This window comes from Bufo gargarizans, chromosome 5 (assembly GCF_014858855.1).
Source record: "Bufo gargarizans isolate SCDJY-AF-19 chromosome 5, ASM1485885v1, whole genome shotgun sequence".
Lineage (NCBI taxonomy): Eukaryota > Metazoa > Chordata > Amphibia > Anura > Bufonidae > Bufo > Bufo gargarizans.
In genome coordinates, this window is record NC_058084.1 from 139,937,875 (window position 1) to 139,964,574 (window position 26,700).

The following is a 26,700-nucleotide window of genomic DNA, read 5'->3' on the forward strand; positions in this document are numbered from 1 at the left end:
GCGAATTTCACCGATCCCAGGTAACCTTCTTAGGTTACATCATTTCCGCTGAGGGGTTCTCCATGGATCCTGAGAAGGTTTCGGCTGTCTTACAGTGGCCCCAGCCCAGTGGTCTTCGTGCCCTGCAGCGCTTTTTGGGCTTCGCCAATTATTATCGGAAGTTCATCAGGGACTTTTCCATGCTAGCCAAGCCTTTCACGGATCTGACCAGGAGGGGCAGTAATCCCCAGGTCTGGCCGCTCGAGGCCATCCGAGCTTTTGAGGCTCTAAAGTCCGCCTTTGTGTCGGCTCCGATTCTGTCGCATCCCAACCCTGGGTTGCCTTTTGTCCTCGAGGTGGACGCGTCTGAGACGGGAGTAGGCGCCCTTCTGTCTCAGCGTAGAACACCAGAGGGTCCTCTGCTTCCTTGTGGGTTTTACTCCCGGAAACTGTCTTCCGCGGAGTGCAACTATCAGATTGGTGACAGGGAGTTATTGGCCATCGTGCAGGCCCTTAAAGAATGGAGGCACTTGCTCGAGGGCTCGGTGGTTCCGGTTCTCATCCTGACGGACCACAAGAATCTGACCTACCTCTCTGAGGCCAAGAGATTGACACCACGTCAGGCTAGATGGGCTCTGTTCTTGTCACGTTTTAATTACGGGGTCTCCTACCTACCCGGTTCCAAGAACATCAGAGCGGATGCCTTATCACGGCAGTACTCCGAGCTGTCCAGGGAGGAGTCGATTCCGACTTCGGTCATACCTCCGAATCAGATCCTGGCCGCTATTCGCACCAGCCTGACCTCTCCCCTGGGTGAGCAGATTTTGGCAGCTCAATCTGGTGCTCCCTCTGGGAGACCCAACGGCAGATGTTTTGTGCCTGAGGAGTTGCGCACTCGGTTGTTGCGAACCTACCATAACTCCAAGGCCGCGGGGCATCCTGGAAAGAATCAGCTGTCCTGGGCTGTTTCACGTCTGTTCTGGTGGCCTTCTCTACGTTCCGACATCGCCGCATATGTAGCGGCATGCTCCGTTTGTGCCCAGAGTAAGTCCCCTCGGCACCTTCCGTTGGGCCTTTTGCAACCCATAGCCACCGGGGAGCGTCCATGGTCACACCTGGGGATGGATTTCATTGTGGACCTCCCTGCATCCCGAGGCCATACGGTCATTCTCATGATTGTGGATCGGTTTTCCAAAATGTGCCACTGTGTTCCTCTCAAGAAGTTACCCTCTGCACAAGAGTTGGCCTCGATTTTTGCCAGGGAGGTCTTCCGGTTGCACGGTTTGCCCAAGGAGATTGTGTCGGATCGGGGGAGTCAGTTTGTGTCCAGGTTCTGGCGCGCCTTTTGCTCCCAGTTGGGGATTCATCTCTCTTTCTCCTCGGCCTACCACCCTCAGTCCAATGGGGCCGCAGAACGATCCAATCAGGCCTTGGAGCAATTCCTTCGTTGCTATGTCTCCGATCACCAAGACAATTGGGTTGACCTCCTGCCTTGGGCTGAGTTTGCCAGGAACACGGCGGTGAACTCTTCCTCTGGGACGTCTCCCTTCATGGCCAATTATGGGTTCCAACCTGCCGTGTTACCGGAGGTATTCTCTCCCCAGGATATTCCGGCTGTGGAGGATCACCTTTCCGTCCTACGTGCTTCTTGGGTACAGATCCAGAGGTCCCTTGAGGTCTCTGCGCAGCGCCAGAGACTCCAGGCTGATCGCAGACGAGCGCCCGCTCCTTCCTACCAGGTCGGAGACCGCGTATGGTTGTCCACCCGCAACCTCAACCTTCGAGTGCCCACTCCCAAGCTGGCGCCTCGCTTTGTTGGTCCCTTCCGAGTGCTTCGCAGGGTAAACCCGGTAGCCTATGCCCTTGCGCTTCCTCCTGGCATGCGGATCTCCAACGTGTTTCATGTCTCCATGTTGAAGCCACTGGTGTGTAATCGTTTCACTTCCTCGGTTCCTCGGCCTCGTCCGGTCCAAGTGGGCAATCGTGAGGAGTATGAGGTGAGCAATATCCTGGACTCACGCCTGGTCCGCGGTCGGGTGCAGTTTTTGGTCCATTGGCGTAGTTATGGTCCAGAGGAGCGTTCCTGGGTTCCCTCCGCAGATGTCCATGCTCCTGCCTTGCTCCGAGCCTTCCACGCACGCTTCCCTCAGAAACCGTTCTTTACTCTGCGGAGGAGGGGCCCTTGAGGGGGAGGTACTGTCATGGTCTTACCTTCTTGCTGTTCTCCTTCGTTTGACATGTGCTGGCGGCCATCTTGGTTTCTGGGTTTCTTGTAGCCTCCCACCCTGCGGCTTCTCCTTCCCACTGGGAGGAGCTGGATGCCTAGCTCATATATATAGGAGGTCTGTGGCTTCAGTTCCTTGCTTGGTCCTCCTGTGTTCACATGCTTCTAAGACTGCTGCTGCTTCTGGTTCCTGATCCTGGCTTCGTCTGACTACCCTGCTGGTTCCTGATCCAGGCTTCGTCTGACTACCCTGCTGGTTCCTGATCCAGGCTTCGTCTGACTACCCTGCTGGTTCCTGATCCAGGCTTCGTCTGACTACCCTTCTGGTTCCTGACCTCTGGCTTCGCAAGACCCTGCTTCGGTTTAGCCATCCGTTTGGACTTTTGCCTTACGGCTTGATTTTCAATAAAGCCTTCTTATTTCCACTTATCTCTTGTTGTACGTCTGGTTCATGGTTCCTTGACAGACCCCCAATTTTAATAAGACCCCAGTAAGACCTCAGATCAGCCTCCAATGCCTCAGATCAGCCCCCCATGCCTCTGGGCAGCCCCCCATGCCTTTTATCATCCCCCAATGCCATTTATCAGCCCCCATGCCATTTATTAGCCCCCATTATGAGCCCCCATGCAATCTATGAGCCCCAGTGCCATTTATGAGCCCCTATACCAGAGATCAAATAAAATATAAAAAACACTTACCACTCCTGCTCTGGACTCTACCGCTCCTAACCTCCGGCGCACTCTGTCTTCTTCCTGCTGCGGCTGTGCTGTGACCTGACGCGCACAGCACAGCCGAGGACCAGGAAGCAGTGAGTACAGATCCTTCACTGCTTCCCGGTCCTCCAGTACTAATGAGCACTTCCATAATGGAAGCGCTTACTAGTATTCGCTTTATAAGACGCAGGGCAATTTTTCTCCCACTTTTGGGGGGGGAGTGCATCTTATAAACGAAAAATTCCTCTAGTCACTGTCTATACAGAGGACAGTACACATGTTAGACAAATTGTCTTGAGACACTGGCCTGTCTTGAAAAGTGGACATGGGGGGATTGAAGAATTCTCTCTTCCTCCCCTCATGTCATACAAGAGAGCCAGGAATCTTAAAGACAAATTAATTCACACAGACATAGGTCCACAAAATCTGAATCTGGCCAGACCTTCCTACGCTGCCCCAAATTGGGAAGTTTTCCCTGCCTAAACTGCATAAATTGTCAATACATGCAGAAAGGAAGTTTCTTCCTGCATCCGTTGACACAGAAAAAATATCATATCAAACACTATTTAACATGCGATTCTTCATTTGTTGGATAAATTTTTTGGTGCCCATGTCAGTTATTATATGTTGGTGAGACCTCATTGGATTTCAAATCTAGAATTAACCAGCATAGATATACCTTTCGCAAAAAATGCATGGACCTTCCAGTTCCAAAACATTTTACTGACATGGGCCACAAAGAAAGGGACCTCAGATGTATATTAATTGACCATATCCCCACTCCCCGCGGGGGTGGCAATAGACACACCTTACTTAACAAATGCGAGATTCGGTGGATTACTAAATTAAACACATTGAGACCCCAAGGGTTAAATGTGGACTATAAGCCCTGGCTGTTGTCCTGAGTGATCGTACTTGGGATTTTGCTCGCCTGTTTTTATTATGGAGTTGTATTTGTCAGTGCCTCTTGTTTTCATTTAACAAGGTGATTTCTACATTTTGTTTTTATTTACCTTCAGGATTATGGTGAGGATTGGGCCCGTTCTAGTCAGGAGTGAGCGGTGGAAAGCTGACCTACTGGATCATGATGAGACCTGGATAATTTATATCACAAGTTTTTATGTATTTTTCTCAATATATACTATAATTTTTCTTCCAACTTTTAGGTTGGGATAATAATGGTTGAGCCTCATGAATTATTATTTTTTCCTATACCTTGCACATGGATATGGCCATACACAGCATTACTATGGGGTGCCCACAGTGTCCATTCTATGTGATTTGCGTATCTTGGCTCGATGTGTGGATACATCCTTGGGGTTAGTGAGTATCTGAGAGGTTGGTGACATTAAGGGTCCTTCAATTGATTCTTGTATGATTGCCCCCGTAATCTAGAGGATTATTCCGTGTCTGTCACGTTGGATTTCCAGGAGTGGTGTCCCGCGGACAGAGGGGATATTCTAACTTGTGGTTCTGTGGTGACAACACGAGCCACATTTGTTGGGCTCCTCGTAAGACTAGGGGGCACTTTAATAACAACCATCTCAACCATCTTGAGTGATTCATTTGATTTGGCAATCTGCGGTACCACCGCGCATTACGTAATACATTTTTTTTTTTCCTCCTCCATAGTGACGGTACTACCGTCCATTATGTCACCACCTTACCTCTTTGATCAATCACTAACTCACATCTATGTATTTTTAACATCTGAGCTAATGCATTGCTGATCACAATAGGTCACTGATGGGAGCCATGACATGCTTCTGTATGTTGGCGATTCCATCTGCCAGGTTACTAGGAGATACTTAGTGTAATATGCATTCCATCATTTGTGAAGTACTTCAGAGTTTCGCAATATCTCTGATGAGGCGATTATACTCTTGACTACATGATCGGATATGCGATCATGTGCTCTGATGTCTTCACAAGCTGTCGAGAATTTAGAACTTCGTATTGTCTCCCGTGATGTGATATACCTGATCACATGATCGGATGAGCGATCACATGTTGCGATCATATGTCCCAAGGTCCTTGGACATGCGCATTCTAATGATCGGATCAACGCGCGATCATGTGACCGGGATGTTTAGAAAGGTCCTGTGACATGTGCATTGTAACTAATGGCACGCCGGGATCCACGTGAATCGGCTCCATCGCCCACTCCTGAGACCCGTCTCATCAACTTACTGAAGGTACACCTGTACACTTTAGGTCATCAAGAGGACCTACACATGTGTTTATTATCACAATTAGCGTATTATGTTTTATTTTATGCTTATGCAGAATTTTATAAAGAAGGAATTATGTCACATTTAAACTTACTATAGGATGTGATTGTATAAATATACTGAGATTATTGTCTATATTATTGTTTTGAATTTATTGATTGTACTTGATTTGTTAATTACTTAATGATATTAAGCTGTATAAATATGCACAATGCACTGCCCACTTTGTCACTGCTTGAGAAAGATCCCAGTAAGCGGATCGAAACTTTGCGTGTCTGGTGAATAAAGCCGTCTTTCTACCTTTTTACTATTTGGATGTGCTGTGGACTTTTTCTATTTTTATGCATTGGAGGTGGATCGCCCCCACAGCCGCTGGCACTCCGACCGTACTTTACAGATAGCTGTGCTGCCCACATCTTTCTACCTTTTGTATATATATATATATATATATATATATATATATACAGTATTTCACAAAAGTGAGTACACCCCTCACAATTTTAAATATATTGTTTCATGGGGCAACACTGAAGATCTGACTCTTTGATACCACGTAAAGTAGTCAGTGTACAGCTTGTATAACTTGGTGTGCCTTCAAAATAACTCAACACACAGCCATTGATGACTAAACTGCTGGAAACAAAAGTGAGTACCCAATTAGCCATTTTCCCTCCCTGTTGTCATGTGACTCCTTGGTGTTACAAGGTCTCAGGTGTGAATGGGGAGCAGGTGTGTTAAATTTGGTGATATCGCCCTCACACTCTCTCATACTGGCCACTAGAAGTTCAACACGGCACCTCATGGCAAAGAACTCTCTGAGGATCTGAAAAAAAATTGTTGATCTACATAAAGATGGCCTAGGTGATAAGAATATTGCCAACACCATGAAACTGAGCTGCAGCATGGTGGCCAAGACTATACAGTGGTTTAACAAGACAGGTTCCACTCAGAACAGGACTCGCCATGGTTAACCAATGAAGTTGAGTGCACATGCTCAGCATCATATCCAGAGCATTCAGTGGCAACCTGTAAAGCTCTAGTGAACTCCATGCCCAATAGAGTTAAAGAGGAGCTGTCACCAATTCTGACATGTCTGTTTTAGTAACTACTTGCATTCCCCATGTAATAACAATTCTGGAGTATATATTCTTACGTTTGTATGTTGTACCATTCCTTAATATTTTCTACTAGAAGTTATGAATGAATTGCTAGTAATCTGCAGTAAGGGTACAAAGGGGGGGGGGGGGCAAGTTGGGGGGGTGCCTGCACAGTCTGAAAATGGCAGCACTGATTTGATAGAGAGAGTCTGTGCAGGTACACCCCTCAACTGGTTACCACCCCTCTGTACTCTTACTGCAGACTGCTAGCAATTCATTCATCAATTCTAGTAGAAATAATAAAGGAATGGCACAACATAGAGTCATAAGAATAGATGCTCCAGAATTGTTATTACACAGGGCATGCATGTAGCTATTAAAACAGGCATGTGGTGAAAGGTCCTCTTTAAGGCAGTGCTAGAAAATAATGGTGGCCACACAAAATATTGATACTTTGGGCACAATTTGGCAATTTCCACTTAGGGGTGTACTCACTTTTGTTGCCAGTGGCTTAGACATTAGATATTTTGAGCGCACACCAAGTTTAAACTGTTATAAAACATTGTATATATAATGTATATATAGTGCAGCCACCAGTTCTAGAAGGGTGGTCCTAACCATGGAAACAAGAGGTCTATAATGTGATGGAAAATTTTGTCTAGCCAGCAAAGAAACCAATATGGAGAATAACAATAGATTTGTAAGTGCCTTGCATTAACTTTAAGCCTGACATCACTAGTGGGGAAATTAATGGAAACCATACTCAAGGAGAGGATTGAGGAACATCTAAAATCCCATGGATTGAAAGATGAAAAACAGCATGGGTTTACTTCAGCGAGAACATGCCAAACTAATCTTATAGACGATCGGGATGGAGACCCGATCATTATTATTTTCCCTTATAACATGGTTATAAGGGAAAATAATAGCATTCTGAATACAGAATGCATAGTTAAAAAAATAAAAATAAAAATTTAACTCACCTTAATCCACTTGTTTGCGCAGCCGGCATCTCTTCTGTCTTGTTCTGTGAGGAATAGGGCCTTTGACGTCACTACGCTCATCACATGGTCCGTCACATGATCTTTTGCCATGGTGATGGATCATGTGATGGACCATGTAATGAACGTAGTGACGTCATCAAAGGTCCTATTCCTCACAGATGAAGACAGAAGAGATGCCGGCTGAGTGAACAAGTGCATTAAGGTGAGTAAATTTTATTTTATTTTTTTTAACCCTTCAGAATGCTATTTAACACTGTATTCAGAATGCTATTATTTTCCCTTATAACCATGTTATAATGGAAAATAATAATGATCAGGTCTCCATCCAGATCGTCTCCTAGCAACCGTGCAATTTCCACGCAACCCCATTAACTTCTATGCGTGAAAAATGCACAAAATAGAGCTTGCTGCGATTTTCATGCAACGCACAAGTGATGCGTGAAAATCACCAGTCATGTGCACAGCCCCATAGAAATGAATAGGTTCGGATTCAGTGCGGGTGAAATGCGTTCAACTCACGCATTGCACCTGCGCGGAAAACTCGCCCGTGTGAAAGGGGTCTAAAAGTTCAAAAACTCCCACAAGAACATTCAAATCTCCTGGGACCAGCATCACAAGATTGTTTGCAGGGGGCTCCTGAAGTAAATACAAGTGCTGAGGTGGAGAGAGTATTTGCATGCCTAGCTTGATGATTTTAAAAAGGGATGGGGGCTCTAGAGTTGTTTACGGGATGGTCTGAAATCTGTATTAAGGAGGGGTCTGCTTTGGTATCAATATTAAAGGGTTCTACTCTGGAGTCAGTAGTAAGGGGGTGTTAAATGAGCAACAGGGGTCTGTCTGTTAATTCAAGTTCACCTGGTAACTAACTTTAGGCAGTTACTATGGAACTGCCTTGCATTTGAATCTAGGTTTGCCTGACTGATTAGAGTGGAGTACTGATTGTGAATCTATTTATATCCAAGCCTCACTTTTGGCTGGATCAGATATACTGTTTGCCATGTATTTTTCCTCCCAGTATCTGATACTTTTTCTATTTTAGTGTATATTCTATGTTTTCTGGTATTTGTAGTTCCACCAAGTTTAATGAGTTTTCTGTGTATTTTAGAATCTGTAGTTCTACTGAGTTTAGTTTTTGCTTTGTTGGGAATTTCTTGCTGTGCTGCTGCATGGTTCTGGATAGGCTGCAGCAAATTGACCTTCGGATCATAGAGCCAAAGTTAATTTGTTCAAACACTTTGATATTAATGCTGTTTCCATACAGCATTAAAAGGTACCAGACGGTACCGAGGTACCAGCCAGTGCCAAACCCACTTTGGATTCCTAATTTAAATAGTTTTTAAGTACGCAGATCTGAATACAGTAGTAATTCCCCAAAGTCTCGCGTGACATTCGGGCAAAATGAAGTTTGGCTACACGGAGCCAATACATTTTTAATGTTGTATGGAAACAGCATTAACATTGAATTATTTGAACAAATCAGCTTCATATCGATTATCCAAAGGTCGATTCACTCAAGCCTAGTTCTGGATATTGCTGGTTTGAATTCAGATATGGTCAGCTCAGGATTGCTTCATTTTTGTTCACTGTCATTCATGCCATATATCTGCCATCTATTGAATTGCAGGATTATCTCCTCCTTTCATGACCCTCACGGTTGTGTTCCTGTCATCCACCAGTGAGTTAAAGTGTCTTGATTTTTGCGACCATCTTGTTGTGCAGTTCAGCACTACTATAAGTCCTGGGGGTATCTGAGTACTGTGACCCTCTGTTAGGAGGTAAAAGAAAAAAATATACCCTGGCGTGATACCTTCAAGGTGGATGCAATTAACAGAGGTAGATGCACCTTACCTAATATTGTTGTGCAATCTAGGCACAATACTAGATGACAGAGGAGTAACTCCCATACAGGAATGGTATCGCGCTGCTGTACTTGACGTGAGTCAGACTGCCAGTCATGAAGAAGAATGAGTTACCCTAATAGGAATATAGCATTAATTCATAGTCAATTTAACAATGGGATGTCCCCAAAGTACCTGTCCGGGCTCCAGCGCTGCGGTGTGTGGCTGCTATTCTATTGTCTTCTGATTTGGTACTGCATTGTCTGCCCGGTTCCAACCTGTTTCTGTATGACTCTGTCTATGTGTTGTTTCATCTCTGTGTGTTTGTCTTGCACTTAGCAGATCAGGGAATGTTGACCAATTGCAGACTTACTGCCTAGGGCTTGCACTGAAAGTAGGCGGGGGGTGGGTTCCAGTCAGGGCTCAATGTCTATATACAGTGGGATGCGAAAGTTTGGGCAACCTTGTTAGTCGTCATGATTTTCCTGTATAAATCGTTGGTTGTTACGATAAAAAATGTCAGTTAAATATATCATATAGGAGACACACACAGTGATATTTGAGAAGTGAAATGAAATTTATTGGATTTACAGAAAGTGTGCTATAATTGTTTAAACAAAATTATGCAGGTGCTTAAATTTGGGTACTGTTGTCATTTTATTGATTCCAAAACCTTTAGAACTAATTATTGGAACTCAAATTGGCTTGGAAAGCTCAGTGACCCCTGACCTACATACACAGGTGAATCGAATTATGAGAAAGAGTATTAAAGGGGGTCAATTGTAAGTTTTCCTCCTCTTTTAATTTTCTCTGAAGTGTAGCAACATGGGGGTCTCAAAACAACTCTCAAATCACCTGAAGACGAAGATTGTTCACCATCATGGTTTAGGGGAAGGATACAGAAAGCTGTCTCAGAGATTTCAGCTGTCGGTTTCCACAGTTAGGAACATATTGAGGAAATGGAAGACCACAGGCTCAGTTCAAGTTAAGGCTCGAAGTGGCAGACCAAGAAAAATCTCGGATAGACAGATGCGACGAATGGTGAGAACAGTCAGAGTCAACCCACAGACCAGCACCAAAGACCTACAACATCATCTTGCTGCAGATGGAGTCACTGTGCATCGTTCAACCATTCGGCGCACTTTACACAAGGAGATGCTGTATGCGAGAGTGATGCAGAGGAAGCCTTTTCTCCGCCCACAGCACAAAAAGTGCCGCTTGAGGTGGGCTAAAGCACATTTGGACAAGCCAGCTTCATTTTGGAATAAGGTGCTGTGGACTGATGAAACTAAAATTGAGTTATTTGGCCATAACAAGGGGCGTTATTCATGGAGGAAAAAGAACACAGCATTCCAAGAAAAACATCTGCTACCTACAGTAAAATATGGTGGTGGTTCCATCATGCTGTGGGGCTGTGTGGCCAATGCAGGAACTGGGAATCTTGTCAAAGTTAAGGGACGCATGGATTCCAATCAGTATCAGCAGATTCTGGAGACCAATGTCCAGGAATCAGTGACAAAGCTGAAGCTGCGCCAGGGCTGGATCTTTCAACAAGACAACGACCCTAAACACTGCTCAAAATCCACTAAGGCATTTATACAGAGGAACAAGTAGAATGTTCTGGAATGGCCACCTCAGTCCCCAGACCTGAATATAATTGAAAATCTGTGGTGTGACTAAGGGTATTTTCACACTAGCGTTTTTCTTTTCCGGCATAGAGTTCCGTCACAGGGGCTCTATACCAGAAAAAAACGGATCAGTTTTATCCCCATGCATTCTGAATGGAGAGTAATCCGTTCAGTTTGCATCAGGATGTCTTCAGTTCAGTCGTTTTGACTGATCAGGTAAAAGAGAAAACCGCAGCATGCTACGGTTTTCTCTCCGGCCAAAAAAACTGAATACATGCCTGAACGCCGGATCCGGCATTTTTTCCCATAGGAATGTATTAGCGCCGGATCCGGCATTCAGAATACCGGAATGCCGGATCCGTTGTTCCGGCATGCGCATGCGCAGATCGGCAAAAATGTGAAAAAATGTACAAGACGGATCCGTCTGTCCGCATGACAAGCGGAGAGACGGATCCGTCCTTGCAATGCATTTGTGAGACGGATCCGCATCCGGATCCGTCTCACAAATGCTTTCAGTCAGCGGCAGATCGGCGGATCCGGCGGCCAGTTCCGACGACGGAACTGCCCGTCGGATCACACTGCCGCAAGTGTGAAAGTAGCCTTAAAGAGAGCTGTCCATGCTCGGAAGCCATCAAGCCTGAATGAACTAAAGATGTTTTGTAAAGAGGACTGGTCCAAAATACCTTCAACCAGAATCCAGACTCTCATTGGAACCTACAGGAAGCGTTTAGAGGCTGTAATTTCTGCAAAAGGAGGATCTACTAAATATTGATTTCATTTCTTTTTTGTGGTGCCCAAATTTATGCACCTGCCTAATTTTATTTAAACAATTATAGCACACTTTCTGTTAATCCAATAAACTTCATTTCACTTCTCAAATATCACTGTGTGTCTCCTATATGATATATTTAACTGACATTTTTTATCATAACAACCAGTGATTTATACAGGAAAATCGATTAACAAGGTTGCCCAAACTTTCGCATCCCACTGTATTCCTGCTTACTGTGCTAAACATGTACAACTCAGAAATAAATTCCAATATGCATACATCATCGCTTTAAACAAATCACAAATATTTGCCATAACTTTATTTTTATTTTTTCATTCACATAGCAGAGGGCTTCTTTTTTGTGGGACAAGATGTATTTTCTAATAGCACCATTTATAGTTGCATAAAATGTGGTGGGAAGTGGGGAAAAAAATGGGGTGGAATTATATTTAATTAAAACACCATTCCACCAGCGTTTCATAGAGGGAAGGGGGGGTTACACCATTTTCTATGCAGTAAAGCTGGTCTGTTCTTTTATTCTCTGGGTCAGTACGATTACAACAATACCATATATGTATAGTTTTTCTTCCATTTTAATACTGAAAAAGAATTAAAAACTTTCGAAAAAAACTAATTTTCTCTTTGCATTTCCAAATTTTGACCCCCCCCATAACTTTTTTATTTTTATGTGTATGGAGCCGTGTGAGGGCTAATTTTTTGAGGAGCAATCTGTACTTTTCATTGATACCATGGAGCAAGTACAGTCGTGGCCAAACGTTTTGAGAATTACATATATATTGGAAATTGGAAAAGTTGCTGCTTAAGTTTTTATAATAGCAATTTGCATATACTCCAGAATGTTATGAAGAGTGATCAGATGAATTGCATAGTCCTTCTTTGCCATGAAATTTAACTTAATCCCCAAAAAAACTTTCCACTGCATTTCATTGCTGTCATTAAAGGACCTGCTGAGATCATTTCAGTAATCGTCTTGTTAACTCAGGTGAGAATGTTGACGAGCACAAGGCTGGAGATCATTAGGTCATGCTGATTGGGTTAAAATGGCAGACTTGACCTGTTAAAAGGAGGGTGATGCTTGAAATCATTGTTCTTCCATTGCTTACCATGGTGACCTGCAAAGAAACGCGTGCAGCCATCATTGCGTTGCATAAAAATGGCTTCACAGGTAAGGATATTGTGGCTACTAAGATTGCACCTCAATCAACAATTTATAGGATCATCAAGAACTTCAAGGAAAGAGGTTCAATTCTTGTTAAGAAGGCTTCAGGGCGTCCAAGAAAGTCCAGCAAGCGCCAGGATCGTCTCCTAAAGAGGATTCAGCTGCGGGATCGGAGTGCCACCAGTGCAGAGCTTGCTCAGGAATGGCAGCAGGCAGGTGTGAGTGCATCTGCACGCACAGTGAGGCGAAGACTTTTGTAAGATGGCCTGGTGTCAAGAAGGGCAGCAAAGAAGCCACTTCTCTCCAAAAAAAACATCAGGGACAGATTGATCTTCTGCAGAAAATATGGTGAATGGACTGCTGAGGACTGGGGCAAAGTCATATTCTCTGATGAATCCTCTTTCTGATTGTTTGGGGCATCAGGAAAAAGGCTTGTCCGGAGAAGAAAAGGTGAGCGCTACCATCAGTCCTGTGTCATGCCAACAGTAAAGCATCCTGAGACCATTCATGTGTGGGGTTGCTTCTCATCCAAGGGAGTGGGCTCACTCACAATTTTGCCCAAAAACACAGCCATGAATAAAGAATGGTACCAAAACACCCTCCAACAGCAACTTCTTCCAACAATCCAACAACAGTTTGGTGAAGAACAATGCATTTTCCAGCACCGTGCCATAAGGCAAAAGTGATAACTAAGTGTCACGGCTGAGGATGGGGAAAACCCTCAGCCGTGCAATGATGGAGGAAGATGGTCGCTGCTTGACCAGGACAGCAGGATTAGGGAGCAGGTCACCTCCTAAAGCGTCCCTAACCTGACCCTAACTCCTAGCTGCATGGGCCGACCTTTAAGGTAGGAGGACCCATGCTCAGGAACCTCGGAGCCCTAACTCACCCTCCGACCGGTCCCTGGGCTAGGAGTCAGGGTAAGACAACCTGTTCCTTCTGGATACGGAGGAACAGGAGTCTCACTGGCCAAGTTGCAAGGAAGGGAGAACAAATACAACCTATGGCAATGGCAGGTACTTGCCACAAACATAACACTCACCTGCCACAGACAACAAAGCCTGGAACCTATGTGGAAGTACTGCCCACAGACAACAGGACTCAGCACACAACACACGGGAACCCAGGACCATAGGTGCAATAAAGAAACATAAAACCAAACACATCTTCTAGACACCAAACGACATATATATTTGCTATGACCAGAAGGATGGCCCCCACTGGCAGTTGGTAAGTAACCAGGAGGATGTCTCCAGCCAGCATGGCTGAAGCACCCTCTCTGGCTACTGCCTACAACAGAGGCTTTATAGGACCAAGAGGCCACACCCAACAGTCAGACACACCCCGTGAGTCACACACACAGAAAGGGAGTTAACCCTTCCAAAACCACAGAAGGGAAAAGACAACTTAAAGGGGAAGTGTCCAAACAACAAACACACTGTGGCTGTTGCCGCAGGCAACGACATGGGTGGCAACCGTGTCCTGGGAGTCAGCCCGAAGGCCGGGACACTGCCACCACATGTACACACAACGACCAAACGTTGCCACGGGCAACCACAGTGAGGGGAAGATGTGAGTGCACACCACACATAACACAGAGTTCACACAGACATACAAAAGTGCTTACAAACACGCACACAACTCCAAGGGGACCGCACACATAGCTGTTGTCTGCGGCAACCGCACCCGAGGCTAACAACAATATGCCTCCAGATGCGGTTGACACTACAACCCAAACCGCGGGCAACTGTATGCGGCTCCCAAGGAGTCACGGCCATAAACATGGTTGTGACACTAAGTGGCTCGGGGACCAAAACGTTGACATTTTGGGTCCATGGCCTGGAAACTCCCCAGATCTTAATCCCATTGAGAACTTTTGGTCAATCCTCAAGAGGCGGGTGGACAAACAAAAACCCACTAATTCTCACAAACTCCAAGAAGTGATTATGAAAGAATGGGTTGCTATCAGTCAGGAATTGGCCCAGAAGTTGAGAGCATGCCCTGTTGAATTGCAGAGGTCCTGAAAAAGAAGGGCCAACACTGCAAATACTGACTCTTTGCATAAATGTCATGTAATTGTCGATAAAAGCCTTTGAAACGTATGAAGTGCGTGTAATTATATTTCTTTTTTATCTCTAATATTTACCTCTCTTGCCACAACTGGGGCAGAGAAAAGGAACCTTTGGCAGCAGTACAGGAACCCGCATGCTGGACGGGAGAATACCGGCACAAGTTTTATAAAGTTGTTGTGGCTCCACACAACATCACACGGTAAGCGCATCTTGTATGAAGTGCATCCAGACTGTAATACAGCCACACACACGAGGCATGGCCTCCTGTCTCCTTTTGTCTTTTTTCCTTTAATTATATTTCACTACATCACAGAAACAACTGAAACAAAGATCTAAAAGCAGTTTAGCAGCAAACTTTGTGAAAACTAATATTTGTGTCATTCTCAAAACTTTTGGCAACGACTGTACAGTATGACTTTTTGATCACTTTTTATTAAATTTTTTGTGGAAGGTAGCGACCAAAAAATGGTGAATAGCCATTTTGGCATTTTTTTTTCCTTTTCACCGTTTGCCATATGGGATAAATATTTTGATATTTAATTTTTATTTTTTTTTACACTTTTTAATAGTACCCCTTGGGAACTATAACAAGCAATCATTAGATTGCTTTTCTCGTAAACTCCAATGCATTAGCAATGGAGTTTATGTGAATTACACTATTTTCATATGGAGCCCTGCTAGGAACTAATGTGTGAGAGCCACTTGTCATTCAGGAGGACAGAGGCTGTCGCACACTGCATCTCGCTCCCCAGATACACGGCTGGGAGCATGTGTTCCTATTCTTATTTGACCATGGCATCTGGGGGGGTTAAATGAATGTGATCAATGTTATCGTTGATCGCATATTATACATTAGTCTTGGGTGCCTGCTGTTTAAAAATGTTAAATGCCCGACGTAAATTTATGTGGAGCAGTCGAAAAGGGTTTAAAGAGCATCTCTCTCATCCAGCCTACATGTTGTACATTACAGATTGTGTAATCAATCAATGATTTTCCATTATTAATGATGTACCGTAAAGGTATTAGTATCTTCTCCATACAGACAATTTTTATACTTTATGCCAGTTTTGTGGCATAAAAAATGCACATGATGTGCGACATTTAGTGAACCTTTCCGCTTTTAGAAATGGAGTGAAAAGTAGGTCAGGATTTCAATTTAGTACACCTTTTGGTTTTGGTGTAAGTTTACACCCAGCTGGCAGTTCTGCCTCAAAGAGTCCATGAACAAACTTTATGCAGCCTGCTTCCCCTCACAATGGTCTCAGATCTCCCAACCCAGCACAAGCCTCAGATCTCAATACAGAGATATTTTCTGCTGAACCCAGCTGTCTTTTAAAGGCAGCTAGGTGTTGTTAAAACCTGGACCAACACACGAGTCTAGTCCGGTGTTTGACCCCACCTGGCCGCTAATCAGTCCAGCAGCATACACTGGGAGTAAAATACCTGACTCCCTATACAACTCCATTTACTGTGTCACATACCCCCCCCCCCCCCCTCTTTGTTCAACTTTGAGGGGATGAACATATGCGAAACAGTGCACCCGGGACAGGGCATCTGCATTTCTCTGCAACCGGCCTGCTCTGTGTTCTACCGAAAACTTTAAGTTCTGCAAGGATAAGAACCGCCTGGTGACCTTGGCATTTCTCTCTTTGGCCTGGCTCATCCACTTGAGAGGGGAGTGGTCGGTCACCAGGCGGAACTTTCTCCCCAACAAATAGTAGCGGAGAGACTCGAGTGCCCACTTGATAGCCTGGCACTCTCTCTCCACTATACTGTACGTGGTCTCGGCTAAGCTTGCGGCTTAGGAAGACAACGGGATGCTCCTCCATGTTGACTCCCTGAGACAGTACAGCACCGAGGCCTACTTCGGAGGCATCTGTTTGTGCTACGAACTCCCTCTTGAAGTCGGGCTTCACCAAAATCAGTGACCCACACAGGGCCAACTTCAAAGCTAAAAAAGCCTCTTCCACTCGATCATCCCAGTGAACCATCACTGATTTTCGTCCCTTCAAGTGTTCTGTCAAAGGGGCGTCTAGAGTAGCAAAGTGGGGGACAAACCTCATGTAATAGCCGACCATTCCCAGGAATAACTTTATTTGCCTAGTGGTGACAGGTCGGGGCCAGTTCCGTGTCACCTCTATTTTGTTCAATTGGGGTTTGAGTCTGCGCCCAATGACATATCCTAGGTATTTAGTCTCCTCTCACCCTATCGCACATTTTTCGGGGTCTACAGTTAGTCCAGCCTAGTGTTGAGCGCGAATATTCGAAAAACTGATTTTTATCGCAAATATCGGCACTTCAAGAATTCACGATTATTTAGACTATAGTGCTATATATTCGTAATGACAAATATTCAGTTTTTTTGTATTTATTTAGCTTGTGGGCCAATTAGAAGGCTTTGTCACAGCTTAAAAACATCCCTAGCTACCTATAGAAAAGTTGCCTGCCCCTTACTATACAAGTTGCACGTATTTGCGAAAAAATATGCACATCATTAATTGCTAAAAGTTCGCAAGTGCAAATATATTGGAGCACTCTATCTGCAAATAAAGCTATTCTAATGTTCTGCCATGTCAACCATTTTCTCTAGTCTCAGAAAACTTGGACCAGCTTCCTGAGGGCGCATTACACGACTATTACATTGTCGATTTTTACAATCAAGAATATAATCTTGAATTCATAAATATATGACGAATATTATACAAAATATTTATGAAATATCGTGAATTCGAATATTGCCCCTGCCACTCATCACTAGTCCACTACGGCCTGCACCTTGGGCAGGTGACTCTCCCAGTCGGTACTATAAATGACAATATCGTCAAGGTAAGCCAAGGCGTACCTATGATGGGGACGAAGTACAATGTCCATTAATCGTTGAAAAGTGGCGGGGGCGCCATGAAGGCCAAAGGGTAACACCTTATACTAATACAGCCCCTCAGGGGTGATGAAGGCAGTTTTTGCTTTGGCAGCCTCAGTTAAGGGCACTTGCCGAAAAATACCTTGCCTGTCCTAACCACTCGATTAGCTCATCAACCCGGGGCATGGGATCATTACAGAACAGCAATGTCTCATCTGGCTTGGGTATTAGAACTATTGGGCTGTCCCAGTCACTTTTAGACTCCTCGATGACATCCAGCCTCAGCATTAGCTGCACTTCCTCCGAGATGGCTTTTCGCCGATTCTCGGGCACCCGGTACGGCTTTAATTGAACATTTGCCTGGGGCTCGGTGACAATATCATGCTGGATTATGGAAGTGCGCCCAGGGAGTTCCGAGAACACATCCGTGTTCCGACTAACAAACTCCCGGGTTTTCTGAGCCTGTTTATAGGAGAGGCTGTCAGCAATAGAGATGGCTTTGCGGTACGCCCGGCGGTCGTTTCGCAGCGAACTTTGCTCTTTTGCTGTTCGCTGAAGGGGAGAACATATGGCGATATTCACACCCGCCATATTCTTTTACATTGTGAAGAACTTTGACCCTTGACACATCCATCAGGTGGTACAGGACAGTCAATTGAGACGTTTAAGTACATGGACATTACCCCGTACCTTATAAAAAAAAAATATTTGGCCGCCATTTTACATTCAGTCTTTTGCCAGTGTAGGGAGAGGTTGCTGTGTGAAGCAGGGACAGAATGTTAGGGACACAAATCACTATCTAACAGGGCCAAAAAAGTCCTTTTAAAGACTGATATAGGTGTGCTATCGATAGGTGTGACTTATTGAGGGGTGTAATATACTTATAATATACTTTCTAACATAGAAAGTATATTATAGTGCAATTGTATTGTGCAGCAGTTGTGTGCAATTCTGCTGCAATACTGCAGCCACACAGAGTGCAAAACGCTATTGGAACAGTTCATTTCTACTGGTGTGATTTACCAGTTGCCACCCCAAAAAACTGATTGAGGCAGGGGTGCTATATACCAATTATATACTTTCTATATAGTGCATTTAGGTAGTGCAGAATTTGTCTGTGGTTTTGCTGTGTTACCGCATCTACACAGAGTTAAAAACACTCTTTAAAGAAATAATTTCTACCCGTGTGATTTACCAGTTACCCTCCCAAAAAATTGATTAAAGCAGGGGTGTTATATACCAATAATATACTTTCTATATAATGCATTTAGGTAGTGCAGCATTTGTTTGCAGTTTTGCTGCGTTACCGCATCTACACAGAGTGAAAAACACTATGTGAAGAAATAATTTCTACCGGTGTAATTTACCAGTTGCCCCCCCAAAAAATTGATTAAAGCAGGGGTGTTATATACCAATAATAAACTTTCTATAAAGTGCATTTAGGCAGTGCAGCATTTGTCTGAGGTTTTGCTGAGTTACCACATCTACACAAAGTGAAAAACACTATTTGAAGAAATAATTTCTACTGGTGTTATTAACCAGTTGCCCCCCCCCCCCCCAAAAAAAAACTGATTGAAGCAGGGGTGTTATATACCAATAATATACTTTCTATAAAGTGCATTTAGGCAGTGCAGCATTTGTCTGCAGTTTTGCTGCATTACCACATCTACACAGAGTGAAAAACACTATTTGCCCTCTTACCACACCCTGTGCAGTGCCCCTAGTCATTCCCTGTACTGTGCACTCTTATACTCTTTTATCCGGTCATGGTATGGCAGTGTTATCTGATCACTACAGAGGTGTTATCCAGTCAATGTATGGCGGTGTTATCCAGTCAATGTATGCACCAGCAATTGCACCCGCAACTACTCCAATATTCACAAATCTGTCAATTGTTTGTTACCTGCTGTATATGGTCACATTTTCCCCCATTGTGATTCTCCACATTGTAGAGCCCATTTGTGGCCCAGTCTCCATGTTCTGTCCCTTTTGAGTTACACCTGTTATGATCATGTGATTTATATTGAATAAAATGAGATTTCTTACCTTGTTAAATCCTTTCTCTTTTTTTGTCCAATATCTGGATAGCCATAACTGTATCCCTTTCCCTGCCCACGGCATCATTTTTTAGACCTGGCATGAGCGGGAAAAATATGCAGATTGCGGTGCTAAGGACCTTTGCATCACAATCTGTGTCAGAAATACGCCTTACATAGACAAACAGCGACAAACGGTACTGGAAAAAATTATTATAACTGGTGTGATATACCAGTTGCCCCCCAAAACAACAGATTGAAGCGGGGTGTTATATACCAATATACTTTCATAATAGTGTATTTGAGTACTGCAGCATTTGTTTGCTGTTTTGCTGTGTTCCCTCTGCTACACACAGTGACAAACCGTACTGGAAAAAATTATTATAAAAGGTGTGATATACCAGTCGCCTCCCAAAATGACAGATTAAAGCGGGGTGTTATATACCAATATACAGGTGTGTTCAAAATTATTCAACCCCCAATGCTGTAAAGGGATTTAGGGAATTTAGTGTACATTTGTAATTGTGCTCAGAATAAAATCTTACAAGGACTTTTTAAAGAACCAAATGCAACTAAAATGACATCAATTGTTTTTGTAATACAGCATTAGATGTTTTTTTTTGTGATTTCTTCATTGACACAATTATTCAACCCCTTAAAGACTACCACTCTTAAGAACAGAGGTTCATTCAAGTGTTTTCGATCAGGTATTGAAAACACCTGTGGATGTCAAGGAGCAGCAATCAAGCATAATAAGCATCAATTAGGCAGATTTAAAAGGACTGTGATATTCGGCTCCTTCTAGACATTTACTGGTGTGTTTACAAACATGGTGAAGTCAAGAGAATGGTCCAGGAAGACAAGATAAGAGGTGATTTCTCTTCACAGGAAGGGCAATGGCTATAAGAAGATTGCAAAGATGTTAAACATACCAAGAGACACCATAAGAAGCATCATTCGCAAATTCAAGGCAAAGGGCACTGTTGAAACGCTACCTGGTCGTGGCAGAAAGAAGATGCTAACTTCGACTGCTGTGCGCTACCTGAAGCGCAAAGTGGAGAAAAGTCCCTGTGTGACTGCTGAGGAACTGAAAAAAGAATTGTCAGATGTGGGTACTGAAGTTTCAGCTCAGACAATAAGGCGCACACTGCGTAATGAAGGCCTCCATGCCAGAACTTCCAGGCGCACCCCCTTGCTGTCTCCAAAGAATAAGAAGAGTCGACTGCAGTATGCCAAAAGTCATGTGGACAAACCACAAAAGTTTTGGGATAGTGTTTTGTGGACTGATGAAAGAAAATTAGAACTGTTTGGGCCCATGGATCAACGCTATGTTTGGAAGAGGAAGAACAAGGCCTATGAAGAAAAGAACACCTTGCCTACTGTGAAGCATGGCGGGGTCAATCATGCTTTGGGGCTGTTTTGCTTCTACAGGTACAGGGAAGCTTCAGCGTGTGCAAGGTACCATGAATTCTCTTCAGTACCAGGAGATATTGGATGAAAATATGATGCAGTCCGTCACAAACCTGAGGCTTGGGAGACGTTGGACCTTTCAACAGGACAATGATCCCAAGCATACCTCCAAGTCCACTAGAGCATGGTTGCAGATTAAAGGCTGGAACATTTTGAAGTGGCAATCGCAGTCACCAGACTTAAATCTGATTGAGAACCTCTGGTGGGACTTAAATAAAGCAGTTGCAGCGCGCAAGCCTAAGAATGTGACTGAACTGGAGGCTTTTGCCCATGAAGAATGGGCGAAGATACCCGTAGATCGCTGCAAGACACTTGTGTCAAGTTATGCTTCACGTTTAAAAGCTGTTATAACTGGAAAAGGATGTTGTACTAAGTACTAAGATTGAATGTCACTTGGGGGTTGAATAAAACTGATAATGATGTGAGCACAGAAAAGACATTTGCGGTTATTTCATTATAAATGTTATGTTATATTTGTCTGACTTACAAGTGCCTCTTTGATTTAATTGCAAACAAGATGACTGAAATGATCAAAATCAATGTCAAACTGGCCAAAACACTCAATTTCAGTGGGGGTTGAATAATTTTGAACACAACTGTACTTTCATGATAGTGTATTTGGGTACTGCAGCATTTGTTTGCTGTTTTGCTGCGTTCCCTCTGCTGCATACAGTGACAAACGGTATTGATAAAAAATTATTATAACGGGTGTGATATACCAGTCGCCCCCCAAAACGACTGTTATATACCCTTTTCCACAAACACTGTGCTTCTCTAGAGACTTTTTTCCCAGGGTCATTTAAAAAAAATGACAGGCAGAGGAAGAGGCAGGCCCTTCCGCAGGGGTGGTAGGGGTCGGGCAGGAGCACCAGGCCGGAGCCTAAGTGGGAAGTTGCAGAAGGTGCATGCGATTACATCAAAGGACGCACCAGACTTGGTTGAGTGGCTCACTCAACCTTCCGCTTCTGCACCCTCCTCATCCTCTCTATCTGCACCCTCTTCACTCTCTGCTGTGTGCACCCCAACCAACACCACCACCACCATATACCCTCCGCCTGAGTCCCAGGAATTATTTCCCGATCCATTACAAGACATTTCTGATGCGCAGCCATTCTTGGAAGAGGAGGTAGCAACGGCCGCCACTCAGCAGTCTCATGACAGTACCCAGATCAGACTAAGGAGGTTGATCCCTGCTGTTGCTGTCTACTCCGAGATCTCTAATGTTAGTGGTGGGGAAGGTGACGTCGATGATGACGTGTCTATGGACGTCACATGGGTGCCCACAAGAGAGAAAGAGGAGGGGAGTTCAGAAAGAGAGATGGACCAGCAGATAGGGAGGAGAAGCAGGCAGAACTTACATTGCACAGGAGGCAAAAAGCAGACTGCTAATGTATCAGAAGTGAGCTATCTATCACGCACGGTCACATCTGGCGCTCTCAGGAAGTCGGCACATGGCTCTGCAGTGTGGGCGTTTTTTAACGTGTCTGCTGCTGACAATAGTGTTGTTATCTGCAGCCTGTGCTGTCAACGCATAAGTTGCGGTAAGCCCAATACTCACCTAGGGACGACCGCCTTAAGAAGGCACCTGACCTCCCATCACCAAGCCCAGTGGGAGCAACACCCACAGTGGGAGTCAGAACCCACAAAGCCACACTCCCGGCACTGCCCATCCTGCCTCTTCTCCTTCTCCTCTCTCCTCCCAGTTGTCCTCCACTCCACCTTCCACCGTGCCATTTATCTGGCAAAAGGCAGACTTCATTGGCCCAAATGTTCAAGCGTAAAAAGATGATGACGCCGGATAAAACTCTTGCACAGCGGTTGACCGTTGGCTTGTCAGAACTGCTAGCCCGTCAAGCATGCAACCCGTGTAACCCTTGTAGATTTGGTGTTTCCACCACGGATTGCATGCAGGCCTGCCTCTTCATCTCCTATTCCTACTCCATCCACCCTCTCCTCCTCAGCTGACTCCTCCTTTTCCGCTGCTACCGTCTCTTCCACTGCGCCCCCCAAGCTCGCCAGAACCTTTTCGAACGTGCCAGATGAGACGTTACCATGCTGTTCTGCGTCTGTTATGCCTGGAAGCCAAGAGCCACACAGGTCCTGCACTCCATTCAGCTTTGCGGTCACAGGCCGATCAGTGGCTAATGCTGCTCAATTTGACAGTTGTAAAGTGGTGTGCGACAATGGTTCTAATCTGCTGAGCGTGCTGAAACAGGGCAAAATGACACACGTGCCATGCATGGCACACGTCCTGAACTTAGTCATGCAGCAATTCGTTGCCAAATACCCCGGGGTCCAGGACGTCTTGCAGCAGGCAAGGAAAGATTTTACACGGCCATGGCTCGCCTTGCTGACATTCAGAGGCGACACCACCTGCCCGTCAGACGTCAGATTTTTGACTGTCCGACGAGATGGAACTCCACCTTGTATATGCTTGATAGGCTGCTCCAGCAGAAAAGTGCAGTTAATGACTACCTGTACAAACTCTGTGGCAGGACAGGTTCTGGGGAGCTTGTTTTTTTTTTTTCTCACCGCGCCAGTGGCTGCTCATGCGCGACGCATGCAGACTTCTGCGGCCATTTGATGAGATCACCAAACTGGTCAGTCACAGCCAGGGCGCCATCAGTGATATCGTACCTTACGCCTTCTTTCTGGAGCGTGCATTGCGTCGTGTCATTGATCAAGCCGCCGAGAAGCAGGAGCAGGAAGATGAGGAAGTCCCAATGCTGGATAAATTCTCAGAGGGGGCTACTCCATCTGAGACAAGTCAACAACAGGAGTCTGAAGAGGAGTCAGAGGAGGATGAGGATGAGGAGTGCTGGGGCGGATGAGGAGGATCAAGATGCTTTAAACCTTTCTGGGATCCCTGGTGTTGTCCGTGGCTGTGGGGAGGAGAACGAGGACGACATTATCCTGGATGATGAGCAGGAGCCAGGCCACTCTACTGCTTCCAGTTTAGTGTAAATGGGGGCGTTCATGCTCCAGTGTTTGAAGAGGAACCCCTGTATAAAAAGCTTAAAGGGCAAGGGCCAGTACTGGAAGGCAACGTACGTAGACCCCCGGTACAACCAAAAAATGGCAGAAATGTTACCACCATCACAGAAGGCTGTCAGAATGCAGCACTCCCAGGCCTTGCTTCGAGAAATGCTGCATTCTGCTTTGCCGGGCGCTGGCAGAGGAATTTCCACTCACAGAGAAACAGTTGCGGGTACCAATCCAACAGCGCATGCAAGAAGAGGGTGGTTTGAAGATGTGTTGGTCACTTCGGATATGAGATCATTCTTGCAGTTAACCCATTGACAGCCGTCCTATGGATCCAGCCTCAGGGAACACCTAGACCAACAGGTGTCCGACTACATCGGGTTAACGGCCGATGTGGATGCTCTGAGAAGCGATGAACCCCTGGACTACTGGGTGGGCAGGCTGGACCTCTGACCAGAGCTGGCAAAATTTGCCATGGAACTGTTGGCTTGCCCCTCATACAGTGTCCTGTCCGAAAGGACGTTCAGCGCAGCAGGGGGGATCGTGACCGATAAGCGCACTCGCCTAGTTCACGACAATGTGGACTACCTCACATTTCTAAAAATGAATGAGGCATGGATCTCGGAGGAATTCAACACATGTGACCAGTAGACAATGTTTGATTCAAATTCCTCATGGCAGCCCACAAATATCCGCAACCACCCATAACAATTCATGGTCCCTGTCTTAGGTAAATACAGCGGCGGCATAAAAGGCCTTTTATGTCAGTTGAATGCCTAATTTTTGGGGCCTGTACTAGTGGCCGACACTTATTTATCCTGTGAATGCCTTATGTACCTCCAGCCACAGAATACAAAGTTCTTTGCTGTCAGGTGAACGCCTGTTGGCTAATTTTTGGGGCCTGTACTGGCCGACACTTACTTATTTATCCTGTGAACGGCTAATGTTCCTCCAGCCACAGAATCCAAAGTTCTTTGCTGTCAGGTGAATACCTATTGGCAAATTTTGGGAGTCTGTACTGGCCGACAGTTAAATCTTTATCCTGTGACCGCCTAATGTACCTCCAGCCACAGAATCCAAAGTTCTTTGCTGTCAGGTGAATGCCTATTGGCTAATTTTTGGGGCCTGTACTGGCCGACACTTATTTGTGGTCAGGGCCACGGTACACCGAGTTAACTTATAGACATATACAAACCCCTGGAGTACTGAAACGTTCTGAAATGTGCCATGACCGCCTCTTCGAGAGTATACCTGAAAGAGGGCATACCCTGCCTGTGTAAGGTAGAGAAAAGAGGGTGGGCAGGCAGGGTAAGCTCGGAACGAAGCGCTGCCCCCCCCATGGTAAGATGCCGGTTATAAGGGCAATAGGCCCCTCCCACAAATACAGGCCAACATATTAGCCTTAAAACTTGTGGTCAGGGCCACGGTACACCGAGTTAACTTATCGACATATACAAACCCCTGGAGTACTCAAACGGTCTGAAATGTGCCATGACCTCCTCGTCGAGAGTATACCTGAAAGAGGGCAAAGATACAGCATGATATCCAGAAAACTTTATTAACAAATCACAAAACCAAATTCTGAAAAGCACATGAAATTTCTCGTTCAGGATTGGGAATATATCTATGAAAACAAGATGAGCGCCACCGGCCTAATTTACGTATTATGTGAGCGGGTACTTTGTTTTTGCTAGCCGCCGAAGCTGCTCCTATTCTAAAGGAATGCCCGGATGTGGAGGCTGGTTCAATACCTAAACTGGTGGCCAATAGGCGCACATGGGACACAAACTGAGACGTGGACAGCGGTACTGATGGAAACGGTAACAATGGACTATCTGGACTACGGTCTGGCAGAGAAGTGTTTAACTGATGCAACACCTGAACTGGACACCAGCGGTGGGTCGTATGGAAATATCTGACGTGCGTAGGTGGACCGACCCGAGAAGTTTTGGTGACAGGTAAAACCACAGTGTACACTTCAGAGTCAGGAACTAGCTGTTTGACAGTGGGGAAATAACTGCTGAGTGTAGTGCTTGTGAACTCCCCTGGTCTAAGGAAGCCATAAAACGCTAGGTAAATGGACGCTTTAATAACAAGACTATAAAGTACTCCAAAGGGGTCAGACATCTGTCTGAAAACTTCTCCTGAAATAGGAAGACAGTTATTACTAACATGGCTATTTCGTAACCCTCGTAACGCGGCTTTAATCACCTGCACAGAGAACAATGAACCCCTTTCAGGATGTGAAACAGAAGAAAAATGCTGAACACCCGATAGGTAAGATCTGACGGTACTATGATTCAGATGTACCTCCGTGTGACAATATCCAATGAATGCGAGAACATGATTAATGAAAGGCATATTTCCCTGGGGATGTATATGCTGAAACTTAAGAAACAATTGCCACCCCGTGTTATAAGCTCTAATGGTATTGGGTGAAAGGGATTTCGCTATTAACTGGTGGGCAGTGTCCAGGTGTCTATTCAAACCAGCGTTAACTCCGAATGCGGAGGGCTCTGTGTTGGCCCAACATCTTCTTCGGTCATGACCTGTGAAAAAAGTTAGAAATTAGCCCTGGACAAGGCCTCAGCTGCAGTATTAATTGTAGCGCATA